We start from the raw sequence: 22,525 nt of genomic DNA, 5'->3' as shown, positions 1-22,525 counted from the left end.
TCCTAAGGTCGGTCGAGGCTATGATACCAACTTTTCACGCCCAAGATGTGACCCTATCCTAAAGGAACTCGAAGGTCCCACCAAGGATAGAAGCGCATCTTGAAGACGCTTTTGCAAGATGGATATCATTACATCAACATTACACAATAGATGGGGATACATACAAAAGGCATACAATGCCACATGAATACAACATCACAATACATAAGAGCAACATCCGACTATGGATGAAACACAAACAGAAACTCAAATGACATCCACCCTGCTAGCCCAGGCTGCCGACCTGGAACCTATCCCCTGATCAAAGAAGAAGCAGAAGAAGAACTCCAAAACAAGCAAACATCGCTCTCGCGTCATGATCATCGCACAACCTATACCTGCAACTGTTGTTGTAGTAATCTGTGAGCCACGAGGACTCACCAATCCCATTACCATGGATATCAAGATTAGCAAAGCTTAAAGGGAAAGGAAGGGGTAAAGTGGTGAGGTTGCAGCAACGACTAAGCATATATGGTGGCTAACATACGCAAATAAGAGCGAGAAGAGAGCAAACGGAACGGTCGTGAAGCTAGCAATGATCAAGAAGTGATCCTGAACTCCTACTTACGTCAAACATAACCCAAAAACCGTGTTCACTTCCCGGACTCCGCCGAGAAGAGACCATCATGGCTACACACACGGTTGAGCGTTTTAATTCGGATCTGGTGTCAAGTTATCTACAACCGGACATTAACAAATTCCCATCTGCCCATAACCGTGGGCACGGCTTTCGAAAGTTTATACCCTGCAGGGGTGTCCCAACTTAGCCCATGATAAGCTCTCGCGATCAACGAAGGATATACCTTCTCCCAGGAAGACCCGATCAGACTCGGAATCCCGGTTTACAAGACATTTCGACAATGGTAAAACAAGACCAGCAAAGCCGCCTGGATGTGCCGACAAATCCCGATAGGAGCTGCACATATCTCGTTCTCAGGGCACACCGGATGAGCAAGACGACGGGTTGGCATAGACCCTGGTTTCCCAGGGGGCGCCGGACAACGGTCGGTTTGGACCAGCACTCGGAGGAGAACTGGCCCGGGGGGTAAAATAAAGATGACCCTCGGGCTCCGGAAACCCAAGGGAAAAAGGGCTAGGTGAGGCAAATGGTAAAACCAAGGTTGGGCCTTGCTGGAGGAGTTTTATTCAAAGCGAACTGTCAAGGGGGTCCCATAAATCACCCAACCGTGTAAGGAACACAAAATCCGGGAACATAACACCGGTATGACGGAAACTAGGGCGGCAAGAGTGGAACAAAACACCAGGCATAAGGCCGAGTATTCCACCCTTTACCAAGTATATAGATGCATTAATTAAATAAGAGATATTGTGATATCCCAACATAATCCTGTTCACCATGGAGCAATCTTCAAACTTCACCTGCAGCTAACAACGCTATAAGAGGGGCTGAGCAAAAGCGGTAACATAGCCAAGTAATGGTTTGCTAGGAAGGGTGAAAAGGTTAGAGGCTGACATGGCAATTTGGGAGGCTTGAGGAGCAATTGATAGGTAGCACAGCAAAGCGATGGAATGAAGCAACTAGCATAGCAATGATAGTAGTGAGATCCAGGGTAGCGGTCATCTTGCCTGAAATCCCGCTAGGAAGAAGAACGAGTCCATGAAGAAGACGAACGGGAGTAGTCGAACGAATCCTCACAAGAGCAACATTACCAGAACTAAGAAGCAACACCGGAAAGAAACAAACAACATGGTAAACGAGCAAGCATAAGCATGGCATGATGCACAATCAAGTATGATGCATGACCGGTTTAAAAGCATGGCAAAGCATGGAAAAGTGCATAAACAATACTACAAATTAACGAAACTTCACAACAATTTTTTATTTCTCTCCCGTTTAAACTACTCAACAATAATAAATGTTGGTTAACATGGCAAGAGGTGAAGCGTAATAAAACTACCTATCTAGGCAAGTTTAAATGAGGCCGGAACCACAAACAACAATTCCAAAAAATCCCCATATGCATATTTCGAATTTGGTACTGTTCTGCCCTAAAACATATTTTAGAGTTGTTAAACATGCAAGATGAGTGCACCATGTTAAACTAGGCATTTTTCCACCCCATTTACATATAAAGTTTATTAAAATTGGAGCTATGGTTATTTAGTTATGAAATAAATCATTTTAGCATGGCATTTGAGCAAATTTAAACAAACAACATTTTAAACATTTCAAACATGGATGAAAGTGGGATACTATGAAAGTACATGTAATTCCAAGCATTTTACATGTTTAATTCACTTTTATCCGATGCATGGTTTGTGAGATACTAAATGCATGAACATGAGGGTCTTTTCTATAAAACTGTAATTCCCTGGATTATTAGGCAAATTCGCAGACAAGGAAAAAAACACTACACGGGCCAAAACTACTGGGCGGACTAGGCTGCTCACCATGGGCCAAGCCCAGTCGGTGGAGAGGAGCGTTGGCTGGGCCAGATCGGCAACTGGCCCGAGCGAGGAGGTTGGGGAGGCACGTCAACGCGAGGCGCGGGCGAGCGGTTGTGGCGCTCGTCTCCAGCGGGACCGGTCAACGAACACGATGATGCACGGGACTCCGGCGATGAGGCCTTGGCGGTGATGCAGGGAAGGGAAGCGACAGGACTCCGACGCGGCAGGGAGCTCGGCGGACGGGGTCGAGCTGGAGGAGCTCGGGGCCTCAGGTGCGGGAGCAGAGGAGGCCGAGACGCCATGGCAGGGAACGGCAACAGCGGCGGGGAACTCGGCGACAAGGTGCAGGCAAGGAAGGTCTGGCGGCGAAGGGCAGCCGCGGATCTGGTCGGCGACGGGGTCGAGGAAGCCTCGGGCGGCGGTGGTTACCTGCTGTGGCAAGTCAGAGAGAGAGAGAGAGAGAGAGAGAGAGAGACATGAGAAAGAGCAGGGGAAGACGACCATCAGGAGATAGAAGGGAAGCCGGGCGCGAGGAGCTGGCCTGATCCGGCGGTGCTGCTCCGGCGAGGCCGTCGACGGGTGGTGGCGCTCGGGGCCGAGGTGAGGAGGCAGGCATTGGGGAAGAGCTCGAAGGTCGTCCATGGCGTCAGGAGCTCTCCTGATCATTCCTGGTACAGAGACGAAGAGGGAGTGAGAGAGCGGAGCAGAAGGAAACGGGAAGGAGGGAGGGTAGGGGCGACCGGGATGGCCTGGTGGCTGCTGCTGCTGGCGGGGAAGCACCGGCGAGGAGGAGGTGCTCGGACAGACGGGTGGATCGAGGAGGGGATGGATTTGGTTGGCTGGTGTGTGAAATCAAGGAGGGGATGGATCCCGAGAGAGATTTGGTGGAGTGGCGGCGGCGGCTAGCTGGGAGGATGGGACATCTCCCTAAATTTTAGGGTTGGTATGGTTTATATAGTGAGTGGGTTAGGTTAGGGACTATCGGACCCTCCGATCGTAATCGGACGGTCGAAGATAAATGGCTTATGGGAGTCCAACAAATAAACGCAGATGTTTTATAGATGTTTGGGGATGATCCGGATCCATCGGTAACGACAGACCGGTTCGGGTTCGGGAAAGGTTTCGAACACGCGCAAGGGGTTGGTGGCTGTGCAGAGAGGGTGGGCATTTAGACGAGAGGGGAAAACAAAGACAATGGGGTTTGACGAAAGGCCACGGGGACAAGGGGGGTTTGTTGGTCTCGGAGAAAGAGAGAAGAGAGGGGTCCAATTGGTCTGAGAGAAGGACAAGCGGTCTGACAAGAGGGAAACGAGGACAAAGAGAGAAGCAGTAACTACGAACGGCTATGAGGTTTTATGAAAACATGCGGATGCAATGCGCATGATGCTATGATATGAAATGCAAGACATGAACAAAAAACAAAACAAAAGACAAAAACCCAACCACGAAGGAAATATCATATCGCATCTCCGGAAAAGGCAAGAGTTGGAGTTACGAATGTGGAAAATTGTATCCGGGGCATTACATTTATCTTCGTAATTATCGCTCGTCCTTCTTTACCCTTCGCATTCCATTTCATTCATCTATCTATCCTTCGATGTGTTTTGTTTTGTCAACAATCTTCCAAAAGGGGGAGATTGTTGATGCAATATTTGCCCTCTTATGTTTTGGCGATTGTTGATAGAAACAGGCATGGACTGATTTATTTGCTAGTGCATATAGAGAGAAATAGTCCATGAAGGACCAAAGAGAATGTTGTCTCCGGTGTCAAGTCCGAGGAACATCACTAAAGAATATCTGCGTTGCAAAGAAGAATGAACTACATATCTTAAAGACATGTAGGCGAGAAGATTGGTGTGAAGGATTTAGCCCCTCGAAAATTATTGTTGTCAAAGAAAATGACTGCAGCGAATGGAAGTCGAAGACAAAGTGAAGGCGTAGTATTCATTTCGGTGTTCCTCTTTCATTTATTTGAGTCATAGGACCTCCGTACTATTACGAGGGGTATAGGTTCTCGAAGCTTAGATCCGTTGTGATGCTTAGCCCAAAACCTATGAAAGATGCGAGAGAAATCTCTTTATGCTTCGAATGATTACCTAGCAGTAGTAGATGTTGTACTTCATGCTGCAGGAGATATCTTTCGAACTGGGGAGTTAGCTTTACTTGCTCCGCAAGTAATGTTACTGTTGTGCTCAATTTCCGACATTGGAATCCTGTCGTTCAGCCATTGGCTGCTCCACATGTACATTTTGTTCATCTCCCTTCTGGGAAAGCTGCGGCTATAAATAGCCACCCCGCTCCAACATTGTTCGTTGGATGCTCCGCTTATGATTTCTGAGAAGATTGACTGAGCATCCCTCTCTAAGTGATTTGAGTTTAAGATCCGCCGAGAGAAAAATCAAGAGCCCAAACATAGACACTGGTTGAGCATCACAGTAGTTCCGAGTTAGAGTTCTTGTACCTATTACTCTTGAGAGCTGTGCACTCTCTAGACGGATAGGTGTCTGCTCGAGTGTTGAAGAGTTGTTGTCTTCACCGAGCTATATTTTCAGCAACCAAGAGTTATTGTGGTTCGCGAAGGTCGACTGAAGGTTTGGAGATCACCGACAAGTATCTACCACAAGTGAAATCAACTAGAGTCTGACCAACTCTAAGTCGAAGGAGAATAGGGCGAAGAGAGTTTATCTTCCGTGTTAAGTCACAACCCCTCCAACCACATGTGGTCCTTTGGCAGAAGGGATAACTGGTCTACCAAATATCTCTGTCACCATCGAGCACCACTAATTCAATCTACTTCACTGCATTACCTTCAGCAGTTCACATTTGTGCTATGTGTAGTTAGTTTATCTGATCTATTGTTGTATGCGGCATATCTTTCATTTTTATCATCTTTATCTTTCGACGCTTGCTCTGTTACTTTCTCCTCATTTAGTGTAGTCATATCAATCTCTTACTATGCTACTCATATGTGTTCTGTCTCGTGTGTATCTCTGTGTTGTTTTCATTCACACTGTAGTAGTTCTTTCTCGTGATTATTTATCATTGTTACTCACTTTGTTTATCCCCCATGCTGTTGCATCTGTTAGCATATTGCATTACAATCCTCATTGTCAAACCTATGATATCTTATACTCGTACTATCATTGCTTCTTTCATCGATAGATATCTTCCTAGATAAAGTGCTTGTTTGAGTTTGTATCTACCGAACCCTTTTTCCATTGCAGTGTTTGGGATAAATTCATAACATTCGAAAGAATTTTTTAATCTTCCATTCACCCCCCCTCTGGTCGATATACTCTCGGTCCTAACAGAAGTGATTCATAGGTTCTATGCCACTCTTTATATCACAGAAGATCTTACACATAGTAGCACTTGGATCCTTGAATGGATGACAGGAGAAGAAAATATCAAATGTCCGGCTGACCAGTTCTTAGCACTGTTGAATTTATCCCAGGCTGATGGACCCCGAAATAGTTGGTTATGAATGTATCTGAAGCTCAACTTCATCTATTGATGGACCCCGAATTAGTTGGTGATGAATGTATAGAAGCAAATCAGAATCTGGCTTATGAGAACAAAGTGTTGTTCTATATTCTCTACAACTCCCTCACGCCAACAAACAGGCCAGAAACCATCAATGGCATCATGGGAAATGCACTTCTAGCCATTACTCAGGGTATTCGCTTTGACATTCCAGATCTTTTCATTTGCAACCTGGCCTGCGTAGCTGATAGCCCTCAAGCTTTGAATCCATATGCACCGTCGATCATGTTTGCAATTGAGTAGCTCATCGACGAAAAGTTTTTCTGCCCATGTGTCCCGAACGTTTATATGCCACCAGTCCGAGACACACTCAGGATTGTGAAGGACATAGGCAAAGGAAAGATGCCGATTGATGCCATTGTTTTTGCTTCCATGCCTGCTTTTGCTAGAGCCGAAGGTCAAGAAGAAAAAAAGTTGAAATCCCTCGTGAAGAAAATCCTTCACTATACGAGATTTTTCTTAGCACTCAGCAACCAAAGTCATATCAAGCTCGACCGAAAAGTGAAGGTGGAAATGATGAGTGAGATAAATTTGCTTCATAATTATGTTCACCAAGCTCTCCTATATGAGAAGGTACAAAAGAAGCGCTCCTAGACCCTTTTGTGCAAGCATTATTCTCATAAACAACTATCTGGCAAGGGTATCAAGAAAGAATATGATCAACTGGAGTTGTTTGAAGTTCCTCGCATCCAAAGGCAAACCTCGTACTATCGGGAAGTATCTGAAGCTCAACTTCATCTACTGATGGACCCCGAACTAGTTGGTGATGAATGTATAGAAGCAAATCCAAAGAATCTGGCTTATGAGAACAAAATGTTGTTCTATATTCTCTACAACTCCCTCACGCCAACAAATAGGCCAGAAACCATCAATGGCATCATGGGAAATGCACTTCTAGACACTGCTCAAGGTATTTGCTTTGACATTCCAGATCTTTTCATTCACAACTTGGCCTGCGCAGCTGATAGCCCTCAGGATTTGAATCCATATGCACTGTGGATCATGTTTGTAATTGAGCATCTCATCGAAGAAATTTTTTTATGCCCATATGTCCCGAACGTTTATATGCCACCAGTCTGAGACACACTCAGGATTGTGAAGGAGATAGGAAAAGGAAAGATGTCGATTGATGCCATTGTTTCTGCCGTAATTATGCTCACCAAGCTCTCCTGTATGAGAAGGAACAAAAGAAGGCTCCTGGACCCTTTTGTGCAAGCACTATTCTCACAAACAACTATCTGCCAAGGGTATCGACAAAGAATATGATCATCTGGAGTTGTTTGAGGTTCCTCACATACAAAGTCAAACCCAGTGCTCCATGAGCGTTCCGCCTCCACTGACCTTTTGTTTGTTGAACCAGATGATGAACTCGAAGATACAACAGGAACATTTATCTACAAGCCAGATGCACCTCGTAATGCTACTCCTGAAGCTGACCCCGAAGCCCATGCTGCATCTCCAACTCCTACTTCAGCCTCAACCATCGCTCGCTCTGCTTCTCTGAACAGTTCGAGTTCTGATTATGAGGATTCTTCAGATGACTAGTTCCTGGCATGCATTTTCTTTCCTTTTTGACACTCGTTGACAAAAAGGGGGAGAAGAACATCGTGTGATAGATAAGCGGGTTATTTGTAGGGTGTTTCCATTCGCCATTTGCTTTTCTGCCGAATTTTTTGGTTTGGTCGAACTGTTTGCTGTTGGAACTTGCAGCACCGCCTATGGTGTTGAAACACTTGGTCGTCATGTACCGTTAATAACCCCCCTGTAATGCTATTTGCTTCCAATTATCTGTTTGTAGCACTACAAAAAAATACACTTCCGTGATGATACGTGTTTGTCATAGTAGGTCACGTTTTCTATCATGCATGTATATCCATGACAATTTTATGACAGAATCAAGATAGTCATACATGTGTTGTCGTAGAAGTGTTCCATGATAATACTGAAATTATCATCACAGAAGTGTCCACTTTCATGAAGATAAATACTGCGTAATGGAAGTGTTTTCGTCAAGGGCAACCAACACGTGGCTTCCACCGTAATGGGTCATCGTTAAGCTATCGGGTTCTGGTTAGCATCCGATAACCCGCTAATAGTCCAGACCAATGGGGATTTTCCACGTGTAAAATTCTCATTGGCCACAGGAACCACGTGTCAGCTAGTCACTGGGCCATAGAGGCGCCTATGATATGTCGACACGTGCGATGGCCCAACACTGGCCTATTTAGCTTACAAAGGTCGGTCCGTTTGACTAGGTCAAAAGCTAGCGAGCCGGCCCATGAAAAGCCTGTTAAGCATATAGCCCATTTTATAGCCCGGTAACTCACGGTCCGTTATGGCGTTCTCGAAATCGGCCCACCGTCATGTGGGTCGTCTAGTATAATACCAGCCCGTTTCATTTTCAGCCCATGTATGGCCCACGACATCTTTCGCCCATCCACCGCCATCCCAGTATAATCTCTTGGCTGGCCATCCCTGTACTCACCCAGATCTCCTGTTATTCTCGGGCGACGGCAGCCTCACACTACAGTCGAACCAGTAAACCCTCATACTCCCGTCCGCGTGGGAAACAACTATGGAGTCTTCCCCGGCTTGGCGGCTTCGGGTCATTACCTTCCTAGGCCTCGCTGCCGTCCACCGCCTTGGTGCTCTGGGCATGGCGTGGTCAACATGGTTAAGGAACGACTTCCATCGAAAGAAGACTGTACATGGAGAGGCTGACAGCTGGGTCCACGGCTGTAGCAAGGAAGTGCCTCCTTATTACGCGCAAAATAATGATTCCTCCACCTGACAGCAACGACCCACTGGAAGGGCCGCCGTATTTTGTGAAAAAAACGTTTCCCCTGATAGCTGGGACCCACGAGCTACATCTTCGCATGCAAGGAAGTGCGTCCATATTATGGGGAAAAAATGATTCTTCCCCCTCACAGCTGGGACCGACCAGCTATATTTTCGCACGAAAGGAAGTGCCTCCTTATCCTCCCTGACAGCTGGGACCCATCGGGTCGAACCGTACGTAGGGTTGTCTGTCGGGTCGCAAACGTGTACATACATACTGGTCGATCGGTCTCCGTACAACGATGAACCATGGCTGAGTTAGGAGATGCACGTGTCGTAGTAGAGGCGCAGACGTAGCATGTCACGTAGTCCTGTCTATATACCATGTACACGTACGTACAACCACGCTGCAAGAGAGTAAATACGGCTACGTACGTACATAAGGGCGGGGTCTCGAATGCGTACTAGCGCATACGTACGGCCAGGGCTCGTGTACATGGAGAGGCAACGGACAGCAGCGACGTCGTCCTGTTCATCGGCAGCTAACCGGCTGGGTCAAAATAGAGGAAACAACGTCGTGCTCACCGGGAGCCAAGTGACTGTGTCGGAAAGTGTCCTTTTCATCGGGAGTGAAGCCATTGGGTCAGAATGTGTCCTGTTCATCGGGAGCCAACCGGCTTGGACGGAACAGCCGAAATGCGGTCTGGCGTACCGCAAAGCGGAGGAAAATGGCCTTTTGTTCGACCGCGTACGGTCAAAATGGGGTCCTGTTCATCGGGAAGGGTCTTGCGTACCGCAGAATGGTGGAAACGTCCTTTTGTTCGAGTGCCTACGGTTGAAAGGGGTCATGTTGATCGGGAGGGGTGTGGAGTACCGCAAAACAGAGGAAACGGGCTTGTGTTGGAGCGCCTACGGTCGAAACAGGTTCATGTTCATTGGGAGGTGTGTTGTGTACCGCAAAATGGGACTCCACGGGCTACTGTTCATCCACCATCTATTGCCTCGCTGCACCCTCCACGGGCTATTGTTCATCCACCGTCGAGTTTCACCAGCCTCCACCTACTACTGTTCATCCACCATCGACTTCCTCCAGCCTCCACCAGCTACTGTTCATCCACGGGCTACTGTTCATCTACCCTGCACCGGCTACTGTTCAACCAGCCCTCCACGGGGTCCTGTTCATCCACCCCAACCGGCTCGGGTGTGTGGCGGCCACCTCTCAATTGGGGTCCTATTCATCCAGCGGCAACGACCTCTACTACCACAGGGTCCAGTTCATCCAACCCCCACCGGGAACTGTTCATCCAACTACCAACAACGGTCACTGTTTATCAAGAGGCAGCTAGTTCGATCGGCTTCAGTTAGCAGCAGTAGCGAAGGAATCGCTCGGGTTCAGTTAACAACCAAGGGATCGATCGCTCGGGTTCAGTAACGTAGCTAGTGCAATCGCTTGGGTTCAGTAAGCGAACGCCTCGCTCGGGTTTAGTTACAGCCCAACGCCTCGCACACACGCGCATACGTGTATGAGAGAAACGTGCAAACCTCCGTGCATCGCTCGGCCCCGACCACCCACCATAACTGGGAACTCCCCGAAATTTTTCTTGCCTTCGCTTCTACCACAATTTTTTTTCCATCATGGACGACCCAAAGAATGTCATGCAGGTGCGTCCCCGGCTCACCCAGGACGAAAATCCCATTTCCTGACATGATTTTTTTTCATAGAAGTAGGAGCCCACCACATCTATGATGATACATGGTTTTTGTCACAATTATCGTCATAGAAGTGTCATAAGCATGACAGAAAAAATTTGTTCGACCCATATGATACGTCTCCAACGTATCTATAATTTTTTATTGTTCCATGCTATTATATTATCAATCTTGGATGTTTTATATGCTATTTTATATGATTTTTGGGACTAACCTATTAACCTAGAACCCAGTGCCAGTTTCTGTTTTTTCCTTGTTTTTGAGTTTTACAAAAAAGGAATACCAAACGAAGTCCAATTGACGTGCCAATTTTTGATGATTTTTATGGACCAAAAGAAGCCCCCGATGTAAAAGAGTTGGGCTAGAAGAGTCTCGGGCTGTCCACGAGGGTGGAGGGCGCGCCTTACTGATACGTCTCCAACGTATCTATAATTTTTGATTGTTCCATGCTATTATATTACCCCTTTTGGATGTTTATGGGCTTTAATTTACACATTTATATCATTTTTGGGACTAACCTACTAACCGGAGGCCCAGCCCGTATTGCTGTTTTTTGCCTATTTCAGTGTTTCAAAGAAAAGGAATATCAAACGGAGTCCAAACGGAATGAAACCTTCGGGAGCATGATTTTTGGAACGAACGTGATCCAGGGGACTTGGAGTGCAAGTCAAGAAGCAGGCGAGGCGGCCACGAGAGGGTAGGGCGCGCCCCCCTAAGGGCGCCCCCCTGTCTCATGGGCCCCTCGGGCGGCCACCGACGTACTTCTTCCTCCTATATAAGCCTACGTACCCCGAAAACATCCAGGGAGCCAACGAAACACAATTTCCACCACCGTAACCTTCTGTATCAGCAAGATCCCATCTTGGAGCCTTCGTCGGTGCTCTGCCGGAGGGGGAATCGACCATGGAGGGCTTCTACATCAACACCATATCCCCTCTGATGAGTTGTGAGTAGTTTACCACAGATCTCCGGGTCCATAGTTATTAGCTAGATAGCTTCTTCTCTCTTTTTGGATCTCAATACAATGTTCTCCCCCTCTCTTGTGGAGATCTATTCGATGCAAACTCTTTTTGCGGTGTGTTTGTCGAGATCCGATGAATTGTGGGTTTATGATCAAGTTTATCTATGAGAAATATTTGAATCTCCTCTGAATTCTTTTATGTATGATTGAGTTATCTTTGCAAGTCTCTTCGAATTATCAGTTTGGTTTGCCCTACTAGATTGATCTTTCTTGCCATGGGAGAATTGCTTAGCTTTGGGTTCAGTCTTGCGGTGTCCTTACCCAGTGACAGCAGGGGTTGCAAGGCACGTATTGTATTGTTGCCATCGAGGATAAAAAGATGGGGTTTATATCATATTGCATGAGTTTATCCCTCTACATCATGTCATCTTGCTTAATGCGTTACTCTGTTCTTATGAACTTAATACTCTAGATGCAGGCAGGAGTCGGTCGATGTGTGGAGTAATAGTAGTAGATGCAGGCAGGAGTCGGTTTACTTGTTGCGGACGTGATGCCTATATACATGATCATGCCTAGATAATCTCATAATTATTCACTTTTCTATCAATTGCTCGACAGTAATTTGTTCACCCACCGTAATACTTATGCTATCTTGAGAGAAGCCTCTAGTGAAACCTATGGCCCCCGGGTCTATCTCTTATCATATTTGCTCCCAATCTACTTTTATTTGCATCTTTACCTTTTGCATCTATATTATAAAATACCAAAAATATATTTATCTTATCATACTATCTCTATCAGATCTCACTTTCGCAAGTGGCCGTGAAGGGATTGACAACCCCTTTATTGTGTTGGTTGCGAGTTCTTGTTTGTTTGTGTAGGTGCGTGGGACTTTTGAGGAGCCTCCTACTGGATTGATACTTTGGTTCTCAAAAACTGAGGGAAATACTTACGCTACTATTGATGCATCACCCTTTCCTCTTCAAGGAAAACCAACGCAAGCTCAAGACGTAGCAAGAAGGATTTCTGGCGCAATTGCCGGGGAGGTCTTCGCTCAAGTCAAGACATACCAAGTACCCATCACAAACTCATCCCCCACGCATTTACATTATTTGCCATTTGCCTCTCGTTTTCCTCTCCCCCACTTCACCCTTGCCGTTTTATTCGCCCTCTCTTTCCCTATCTCCTCCTCTCTCTTTCGCTTGCCTTTTTCTGTTTGCTTGTGTGTTGGATTACTTGTTGCCATGGCACAAGATAATACCAAATTGTGTGATTTCTCGAATACCAATAATAATGATTTCCTTAGTACTCCGTTTGCTCCTCTTAATGATGTTGAGTCTTGTGAAATCAATACTGCTTTGCTGAATCTTGTTATGAAAGATCAATTCGCCGGCCTTTCTAGTGAAGATGTCGCTACTCATCTAAACAACTTTGTTGATTTGTGTGATATGCAAAAGAAGAAAGATACAGATAATGATATTGTTAAATTGAAGTTATTTCCTTTTTCACTTAGAGATCATGCTAAAGTTTGGTTTTTGTCTTTGCCTAAAAATAGTATTGATTCTTGGAACAAGTGCGAAGATGCTTTTATCTCTAAGTATTTTCCTCCCGCTAAGATCATCACTCTTAGGAACGATATTATGAATTTTAAGCAACTAGATCATGAGCATGTTGCCCAATCTTGGGAAAGAATGAAATTGATGCTTCGCAATTGCCCTACTCATGGTTTGAATTTATGGATGATCATACAAAATTTTTATGCTGGTTTGAACTTTGCTTCCAGAAATCTCTTAGATTCGGCCGCGGGAGGCACATTTATGGAAATCATGTTAGGAGATGCTACAAAACTTCTTTATAATATTATGGCTAATTATTCTCAATGGCACACCAAAAGATCTTCTAATAAAAAAAGTGCATGCTATAGAAGAAATCAATGTTTTGAGTGGAAAGATGGATGAACTTATGAAATTGTTTGCTACTAAAAATACTCCTCTTGATCCTAATGATATGCCTTTGTCTACTTTGATTGAGAATAATAATGAATCTATGGATGTGAATTTTGTTGGTAGGAATAGTTTTGGAAACAATGCTTATAGAGGAAACTTTAATGCTAGACCGTTCCCTAGTAATTCCTCTAATAATTATGGAAATTCCTACAATAATTCTTATGGTAATTTTAATAAGATGTCCTTTGATTTTGAGAATAGTGTGAAAGAATTTATGATCTCTCAAAAGAATTTTAATGCTTTGCTTGAAGAAAAATTGCTCAAAGTTGATGATTTGGTTAGGAACGTTGATAGACTTTCGCTTGATGTTGATTCTCTTAAACTTAGATCTTCTCCTCCTAAGCATGATATCAATGAGTCTCTCAAGGCAATGAGAATTTCCATTGATGAGTGCAAGGAAAGAACCAATAGATTGCGTGCTAGGAAAGATTGCTTTATAAAGGCGTGTTCTTCTAGTTTCCATGAAAATAATGATGAAGATATTAAAGTTATTGATGCGTCTCCTATTAGATCTTTGTTTTGCAATATGAATCTTGATAATTATGGGACTGAAGATGAGTCAACTTTACCTAGAAGGCGTCCCAATAATTTAGAGTTTTTAGATCTTGATGCTAAATTTAGTAAAAGTGGGATTGGAGAGGTCGTGACTTTAAATAGTATTGAACCCATTATCTCGGATTTCAAGGAATTTGATTATGATAATTGTTCTTTAGAAGGTTGTATTTCCTTGTTGCAATCCATCGTTAATTCTCCTCATGCTTATAGTCAAAATAAAGCTTTTACCAAACATATCGTTGATGCCTTGATGCAATCTTATGATGAAAAACTTAATTTGGAAGTTTCTATACCTAAAAAACTTAATGATGAGTGGGAACCTACTATAAAGATTAGAATTAAAGATCATGAGTGTTTTGCTTTGTGTGATTTGGGTGCTAGTGTTTCCACGATTCCGAAGACTTTATGTGATATTCTAGGTTTCCATGATCTTGATGATTGCTCTTTAAATTTGCACCTTGTGGATTCCACCATTAAAAGCCAATGGGAAGGATCAATGATGTTCTCATTGTAGCAAATAGAAATTTGGTGCCCGTAGATTTTATCGTTCTTGATATAGATTGCAATCTTTCTTGCCCTATTATTCTTGGTAGACCTTTCCTTAGAACGATTGGTGCGATTATTGATATGAAGGAAGGGAATATTAGATTCCAATCTCCATTAAAGAAAGACATGGAGCACTTTCCAAGAAAGAAAGTCAAATTACCTTATGAATCTATCATGCGAGCTACTTCTGAATTTAGTGCCAAAGATGGCACTACTTAGATCTATCTTCGCTTTTATGCCTAGCTAGGCGCGTTAAACGATAGCGCTCTGGGAGGCAACCCAATTTTCTTTGTGTTTTTTGTTTTTGTTCCTGTTTAGTAATAAATCTTGCATCTACCTCCTGTTTATATGTGTTTTTATCTTTTAATTAGTGTTTGTGCCAAGTAGAACCTATAGGATAACCTATGATGATAGTTGATTTGATTCTGCTGAAAAACAGAAACTTTGTGCGCATGAATTTAGTTTTGTTAAATCACATAAACGTGCTTTTGTGTTGATTCTTTTTGCTGCTGATAAATAGATAAATTGTCCAGGACTTCCTATTTTGGTAGGATGTTTAGAGTTCCAGAAGTTTGCGTTAGTTACAGATTGCTACAAACTATTCTATTTTTGACAGATTCTGTTTTTCGTGTGTTGTTTGCTTATTTTGATGCATCTATGGCTAGTAAAATAGTTTATAATCCATAGAGAAGTTGGAATACAGTAGGTTTAACACCAAAATAAATAAAGAATGAGTTCATTACAGTACCTTATGTGGTGGTTTTGTTTTCTTTCACTAACGGAGCTTATAAGATTTCCTGTTGAGTTTTGTGTTGTGAAGTTTTCAAGTTTTGGGTAAAGCTTTGATGGACTATGGAATAAGGAGTGGCAAGAGCCTAAGCTTGGGGATGCCCAAGGCACCCCAAGATATTCAAGGATAGCCAAAAGACTAATCTTGGGGATGCCCCGGGAAGGCATCCCCTCTTTCGTCTTCGTTCATTGGTAACTTTACTTGGAGCTATATTTTTATTCACCACATGATATGTTTTTTGCTTGGAGCGTCGTGTATTATATTAGTCTTTGCTTTTTAGTTTACCACAATCATCCTTGCTATACACACCTTTTGGGAGAAGTCTACTTGATAGAATTTGCTAGAATACTCTATGTGCTTCACTTATATCTTTTGAGCTTGATAGTTTTTGCTCTAGTGCTTCACTTATATCTTTTAGAGCACGGCGGTGGCTTATTTTTGTAGAAATTGCTAGTCTCTCATGCTTCACTTATATCTTTTTGAGAGTCTTTTAGAACAGCATGATATTTTCTATGGTTACAAAGTTGGTCCTAGAATGATGAGCATCCAAGTTGAGTATAATAAAAACTATCATAGAAAAGAATTGGATGCTATGATCGATTTGATGCTTGATAATTATTTTGAGATATGGAGGTAGTGATATTAAAGTCATGCTAGTTGAGGTGATTATGAAAAATACTTGTGTTGAGGGTTGTGATTCCCGTAGCATGCACGTATGGTGAACTGCTTTGTGATGAAGTTGGAGCACAATTTTATTTATTTATTGTCTTCCTTATGAGTGGCGGTCGGGGACGAGCGATGGTCTTTTCCTACCAATCTATCCCCCTAGGGGCATGCACGTAGTACTTTTTTATGACTTCTAGATTTTTACAATAAGTATATGAGTTCTTTTGACTAATGTTGAGTCCATGGATTATACGCGCCCTCACCCTTCCACCATTGCTAGCCTCTCTTGTGACGTGCAACTTTCGCCGGTACCATACACCCACCATATACCTTCCTCAAAACAGCCACCATACCTACCTAATATGGCATTTCCATAGCCATTACGAGATATATTGCCATGCAACTTCCACCGTTCCGTTCATATGACACGCATTACTTTTGTCATATTGCTCTTTGCATGATCATGTAGTTGACATTGTATTTGTGGCAAGGCCACCTTCATAATTTTTATACATGTCGCTCTTGATTCATTGCATATCCCGGTACACCGCCGGAGGCATTCATATAGAGTCATATCTTGTTCTAGCCTTGAGTTGTAATTCTTGAGTTGTAAATCCATAAAAGTGGGATGATCTTCATTATTAGAGCATTGTCCTAGTGAGGAAAGGATGATGAAGACTATGATTCCCCCACAAGTCAGGATGAGACTTCGGACTTTACAAAAAGAAAAAAAAGAGAAAAAAAGAAAAAAAAGGAAGGCTAAAAAAAAGGAAAGGCCAAAGAAAAAAAAGAGAAAAGAAAAAAAAGAAAAAAATATAATATGAGAGAAAAAAGAGAAGGGACAATGCTACTATCTCTTTTTCCACACTTGTGCTTCAAAGTAGCACCATGATCTTCATAATAGAGAGTCTCATATGTTGTCACTTTCATATACTAGTGGGAATTTTTCATTATAGAACTTGGCTTGTATATTCCAATGATGGGCTTCCTCAAAATGCCCTAGGTCTTCGTGAGCAAGCGAGTTGGATGCACACCCACTAGTTTCCTTTTGTTGAGCTTTCATATATTTATAGCTCTAGTGCATCCGTTGCATGGCAATCCCTACTCACTCACATTGATATCTATTAATGGGCATATCCATAACCCGTTGATACGCCTAGTTGATGTGAGACTATCTTCTCCTTTTTGTCTTCTCCACAACCACCATTCTATTCCATATATAGTGCTATATCCATGGCTCACGCTCATGTATTGCGTGAAAGTTGAAAAAGTTTGAGATTATTAAAGTATGAAACAATTGCTTGGCTTGTCATCGGGGTTTTGCATGATTAAATACTTTTTGTGATGAAGATAGAGCAACAGACAGACTATATGATTTTGTAGGGATAACTTTCTTTGGCCATGTTATTTTGAGAAGACATGATTACTTTGATTAGTATGCTTGAAGTATCACTATTTTTATGTCAATATGAACTTTTATTTTGTATCATTTGGATCTGAACATTCATGCCACAATAAAGAAAATTACATTGAGAATTATGCTAGGTAGCATTCCACATCAAAAATTTCTTTTTTTATCATTTACCTACTCGAGGACGAGCAGGAATTAAGCTTGGGGATGCTTGATATGTCTCCAACGTATCTATAATTTTTGATTGTTCCATGTTATTATATTACCCCTTTTGGATGTTTATGGGCTTTATTTTACACATTTATATCATTTTTGGGACTAACCTACTAACCAGAGGCCCAGCCCGTATTGCTGTTTTTTTGCCTATTTCAGTATTTAAAAGAAAAGGAATATCAAACGGAGTCCAAACGGAATGAAACCTTCGGGAGCGTGATTTTTGGAACGAACGTGATCCAGGGGACTTGGAGTGCAAGTCGAGAAGCAGCCGAGGCGGACACGAGAGGGTAGGGCGCCCCCCTATAGGGCGCGCTCCCCTGTCTCGTGGGCCCCTCGGCCGGCCACCGACGTACTTCTTCCTCCTATATAAGCCTGCGTACCCCGAAAACATCCAGGGAGCCAACGAAACACAATTTCCACCATCGTAACCTTCTGTATCCGCAAGATCCCATCTTGGAGCCTTCGCCGGCACTCTGCCGGAGGGGGAATCGACCACGGAGGGCTTCTACATCAACACCATAGCCCCTCCGATGAGTTGAGAGTAGTTTACCACAGACCTTCGGGTCCATAGTTATTAGCTAGATGGCTTCTTCTCTCTTTTTGGATCTCAATACAATGTTCTCCCCCTCTCTTGTGGAGATCTATTCGATGTAAACTCTTTTTGCGGTGTGTTTGTCGAGATCCGATGAATTGTGGGTTTATGATCAAGTTTATCTATGAGAAATATTTGAATCTCCTCTGAATTCTTTTATGTATGATTGAGTTATCTTTGCAAGTCTCTTCGAATTATCAGTTTGGTTTGCCCTACTAGATTGATCTTTCTTGCCATGGGAGAATTGCTTAGCTTTGGGTTCAGTCTTGCGGTGTCCTTACCCAGTGACAGCAGGGGTTGCAAGGCACGTATTGTATTGTTGCCATCGAGGATAAAAAGATGGGGTTTATATCATATTGCATGAGTTTATCCCTCTACATCATGTCATCTTGCTTAATGCGTTACTCTGTTCTTATGAACTTAATACTCTAGATGCAGGCAGGAGTCGGTCGATGTGTGGAGTAATAGTAGTAGATGCAGGCAGGAGTCGGTTTACTTGTTGCGGACGTGATGCCTATATACATGATCATGCCTAGATAATCTCATAATTATTCGCTTTTCTATCAATTGCTCGACAGTAATTTGGTCATCCACCGTAATACTTATGCTATCTTGAGAGAAGCCTCTAGTGAAACCTATGGCCCCCGGGTCTATCTCTTATCATATTTGCTCCCAATCTACTTTTATTTGCATCTTTACTTTTTGCATCTATATTATAAAATACCAAAAATATATTTATCTTATCATACTATCTCTATCAGATCTCACTTTCGCAAGTGGCCGTGAAGGGATTGACAACCCCTTTATTGCGTTGGTTGCGAGTTCTTGTTTGTTTTTGTAGGTGCGTGGGACTTTTGAGGAACCTCCTACTGGATTGATAACTTGGTTCTCAAAAACTAATGGAAATACTTTCGCTACTATTGATGCATCACCCTTTCCTGTTCAAGCAAAACCAACGCAAGCTCAAGACATAGCACCTACCCCCCTGGGCGCCCCCCCTATCTCGTGGACGACTCAGAGACCCCCCTGACGTGAGACTAACGCCAAAAATTCCTATAAATATAGAAACCCCCAGAAATAAACCTAGATCAGGAGTTTCGCTGCCGCAAGCCTCTGTAGCCACCAAAAACCAATTGGGACCTTATTCGGGCACCCTGCCGGAGGGGGAATCACTCACCGGTGGCCATCTTCATCATCCTGGTGCTCTCCATGACGAGGAGGGAGTAGTTCACCCTCGGGGCTGAGGGTATGTACCAGTAGCTATGTGTTTGATCTCTCTCTCTCTCTCTCTCTCTCTCTCTCTCTCGTGTTCTTGATATGGCACGATCTTGATGTATCACGAGCTTTGCTATTATAGTTGGATCTTATGATGTTTCTCCCCCTCTACCTCTTGTAATGGATTGAGTTTTCCCTTTGAAGTTATCTTATCGGATTGAGTCTCTAAGGATTTGAGAACACTTGATGTATGTCTTGCATGTGCTTATCTGTGGTGACAATGGGATATTCACCTGATCCACTTGATGTATGTTTTGGTGATCAACTTGCGGGTTCCGTGACCTTGTGAAACTTATGCATAGGGGTTGGCACATGTTTTCATCTTGACTCTCCGGTAGAAACTTTGGGGCACTCTTTGAAGCTCTTTGTGTTGGTTGAATAGATGAATCTGAGATTGTGTGATGCATATTGTATAATCATACCCACGGATACTTGAGGTGACATTGGAGTATCTAGGTGACATTAGGGTTTTGGTTGATGTGTGTCTTAAGGTGTTATTTTACTATGAACTCTAGGGATGTTTGTGAAACTTCTAGGAATAGCCCATTGGATTGATCGGAAAGAATAACTTTGAGGTGGTTTCGTACCCTACAACAATCTCTTCGTTTGTTCTCCGCTATTAGTGACTTTGGAGTGACTCTTTTTTGCATGTTGAGGGAGAGTTATATGATCCAATTATGTTATTATTGTTGAGAGAACTTGCACTAGTGAAAGTATGAACCCTAGGCCTTGTTTCCTAGCATTGCAATACCGTTTTCGCTCACTTTTACCACTTGTTACCTTGCTGTTTTTATAATATCAGATTACAAAAACCTATATCTACCATCCATATTGCACTTGTATCACCATCTCTTCGCTGAACTAGTGCACCTATACAATTTACCATTGTATTGGGTGTGTTGGGGACACAAGAGACTCTTTGTTATTTGGTTGCAGGGTTGTTTGAGAGAGACCATCTTCATCCTACGCCTCCCACGGATACATAAACCTTAGGTCATCAACTTGAGGGAAATTTGCTACTGTCCTAGAAACCTCTGCACTTGGAGGCCCAACAACGTCTACAAGAAGAAGGTTGTGTAGTAGACATCAAGATCTTTTCTGGCGCCGTTGCGAGGGAGGCTAGGTAAGCGGCACTAACACTCCATAAACTAAGCTCTTTTCTGGCGCCGTTGCCGGGGAGGTTAGTGCTTGAAGGTATATGTTTAGATCTTGCAATTGAATCTTTTTGTTTCTTGTTTTATCACTAGTTTAGTTTTTAAAAGAAAACTACAAAAAAATGGTATTGAGGGTGCCTCATATGCTTCATCTTTTTAATGTCTTTCATGAAAATGATGGAAAAGAAAATTGTGCCCAAGTGTTAGAAGAAGAATGCATTAAAATGTTTGGCACTAGATATTTAAATGATGATCATGATTGCAATGTTGTTAGTATGAACTGTTTGAATATCCATAGTACTAATGATGATTGCACTAGTCATGATGAAAATGTCTCTTATAAGCATGTCAACTTTTGTGGAGTGCATAGGGTTTGCAAGTACACACCAAATAGGGAAGATAGATTTTCCAAGAGGCATAAGTACTAAATGGTTGCAAGAGAGGCTAGATGTTTGTGCTAAAAATTTAAAATTTATTAGTCATACTGTGAACTTTGCAATGAACGTGGTCATTTAAATCTCCAATGCAAATTGTTTCATGATCGAATCGTGTCCAAAAATTGTGATGACTTGATTTGCCATGCACATCATAATGAACTTAGTTTGCTTTTGGGTTATGAAGAAATGAAACGTATAACTAAGGATATTCCAGAATATAACCTTGAGAAAATTCTTGAGATTGATCTAGGGGAAATTTATATTTATTGTGCGGTGAATTGCATTGAAAATCCTTACATTGACAATTACATAAAGACAAGAAAACAAATAGAAGATGAAGAGAATGCTAATGAAAGGGAAGATATTTCCCAGTATCCTCCTATTCTTTCTTATGATGAATCGGGTAACAAGGAGGAGCCTTCTATTCAACCAATCTCATTAATAAGGAGCTCCAAAGAGAGGATTAGACCCACACTTAATGTGAAGAAGAAAAATAAATATGGAGAATCAAAGGTAAAAAGGTATCCCTCCCAAATGATGTTGCTCCTATTACTCATTGTGATGATGATAATTGCTATACTATTGGTGCTATCCACACTATTAATGATGAGAATGATTATGCTTATGATATGCAAAGGCCCAAGCTTGGGGATGCTATGTTTGATGAGAATGGCATGTTTGAGAATTTATTTGCTGCAACTAATGTTTGTCCCAAGCTTGGGGATGCTATGTTTAATGAAGATGATATTTTTAGTCTCCCAAGTTTTGATATGCAAATTTATTATGATGATAGTATGCCTCCTACCTATGATGATTATATTGATGAAAGTCGGTTTGGAAGAGTGTCAACTTTAGGAAGTAATGATCCCACTATTTTGGAGGGTGTTGAATCTTATTGTGATAATTATAAAATTGTATTTGGAGAGGTCATGACTTTATTTAGTAATGATTCCACTATCTTGGAAGAGGTTTCAATTGATTATGATGAGAACAAAGTTGCTACTTATGATGATTATTGTAATGATACTTATGCTATAAAAAGTAGTGATGATTATATTTATAAAACTTGTCATGATTATGATTGCCCTTTTTCTGAACATTACTCTTTTAATGTGGAAACAATTTATAGTATTCGAGTTTCTTATGATACTCCCACTATTCCGAATGAGAAGAATTTCGCTTATGTGGAGAGTAATAAAATTTATACGCTTGGGGATCATGAAAAGAATTCTTTATGTGATGGTTATATTGTTGAATTCATTCATGATACTACTGAAAATTATTATGAGGGAGGAATATATGCTTGCAGGAATTGCAATAATATCAGGTTTCCTCTCTATGTGTTGAAAATTTTGAAGTTATGCTTGTTTTGTCTTCCTATGCTAGTTGATTCTTGTTCCCATAAATTGTTTACTCACAAAATCCCTATGCATAGGA

This window comes from Triticum dicoccoides, chromosome 5B (genome assembly GCF_002162155.2).
Source record: "Triticum dicoccoides isolate Atlit2015 ecotype Zavitan chromosome 5B, WEW_v2.0, whole genome shotgun sequence".
Classification (NCBI taxonomy): domain Eukaryota; kingdom Viridiplantae; phylum Streptophyta; class Magnoliopsida; order Poales; family Poaceae; genus Triticum; species Triticum dicoccoides.
This window is presented reverse-complemented; position numbering follows the sequence as displayed.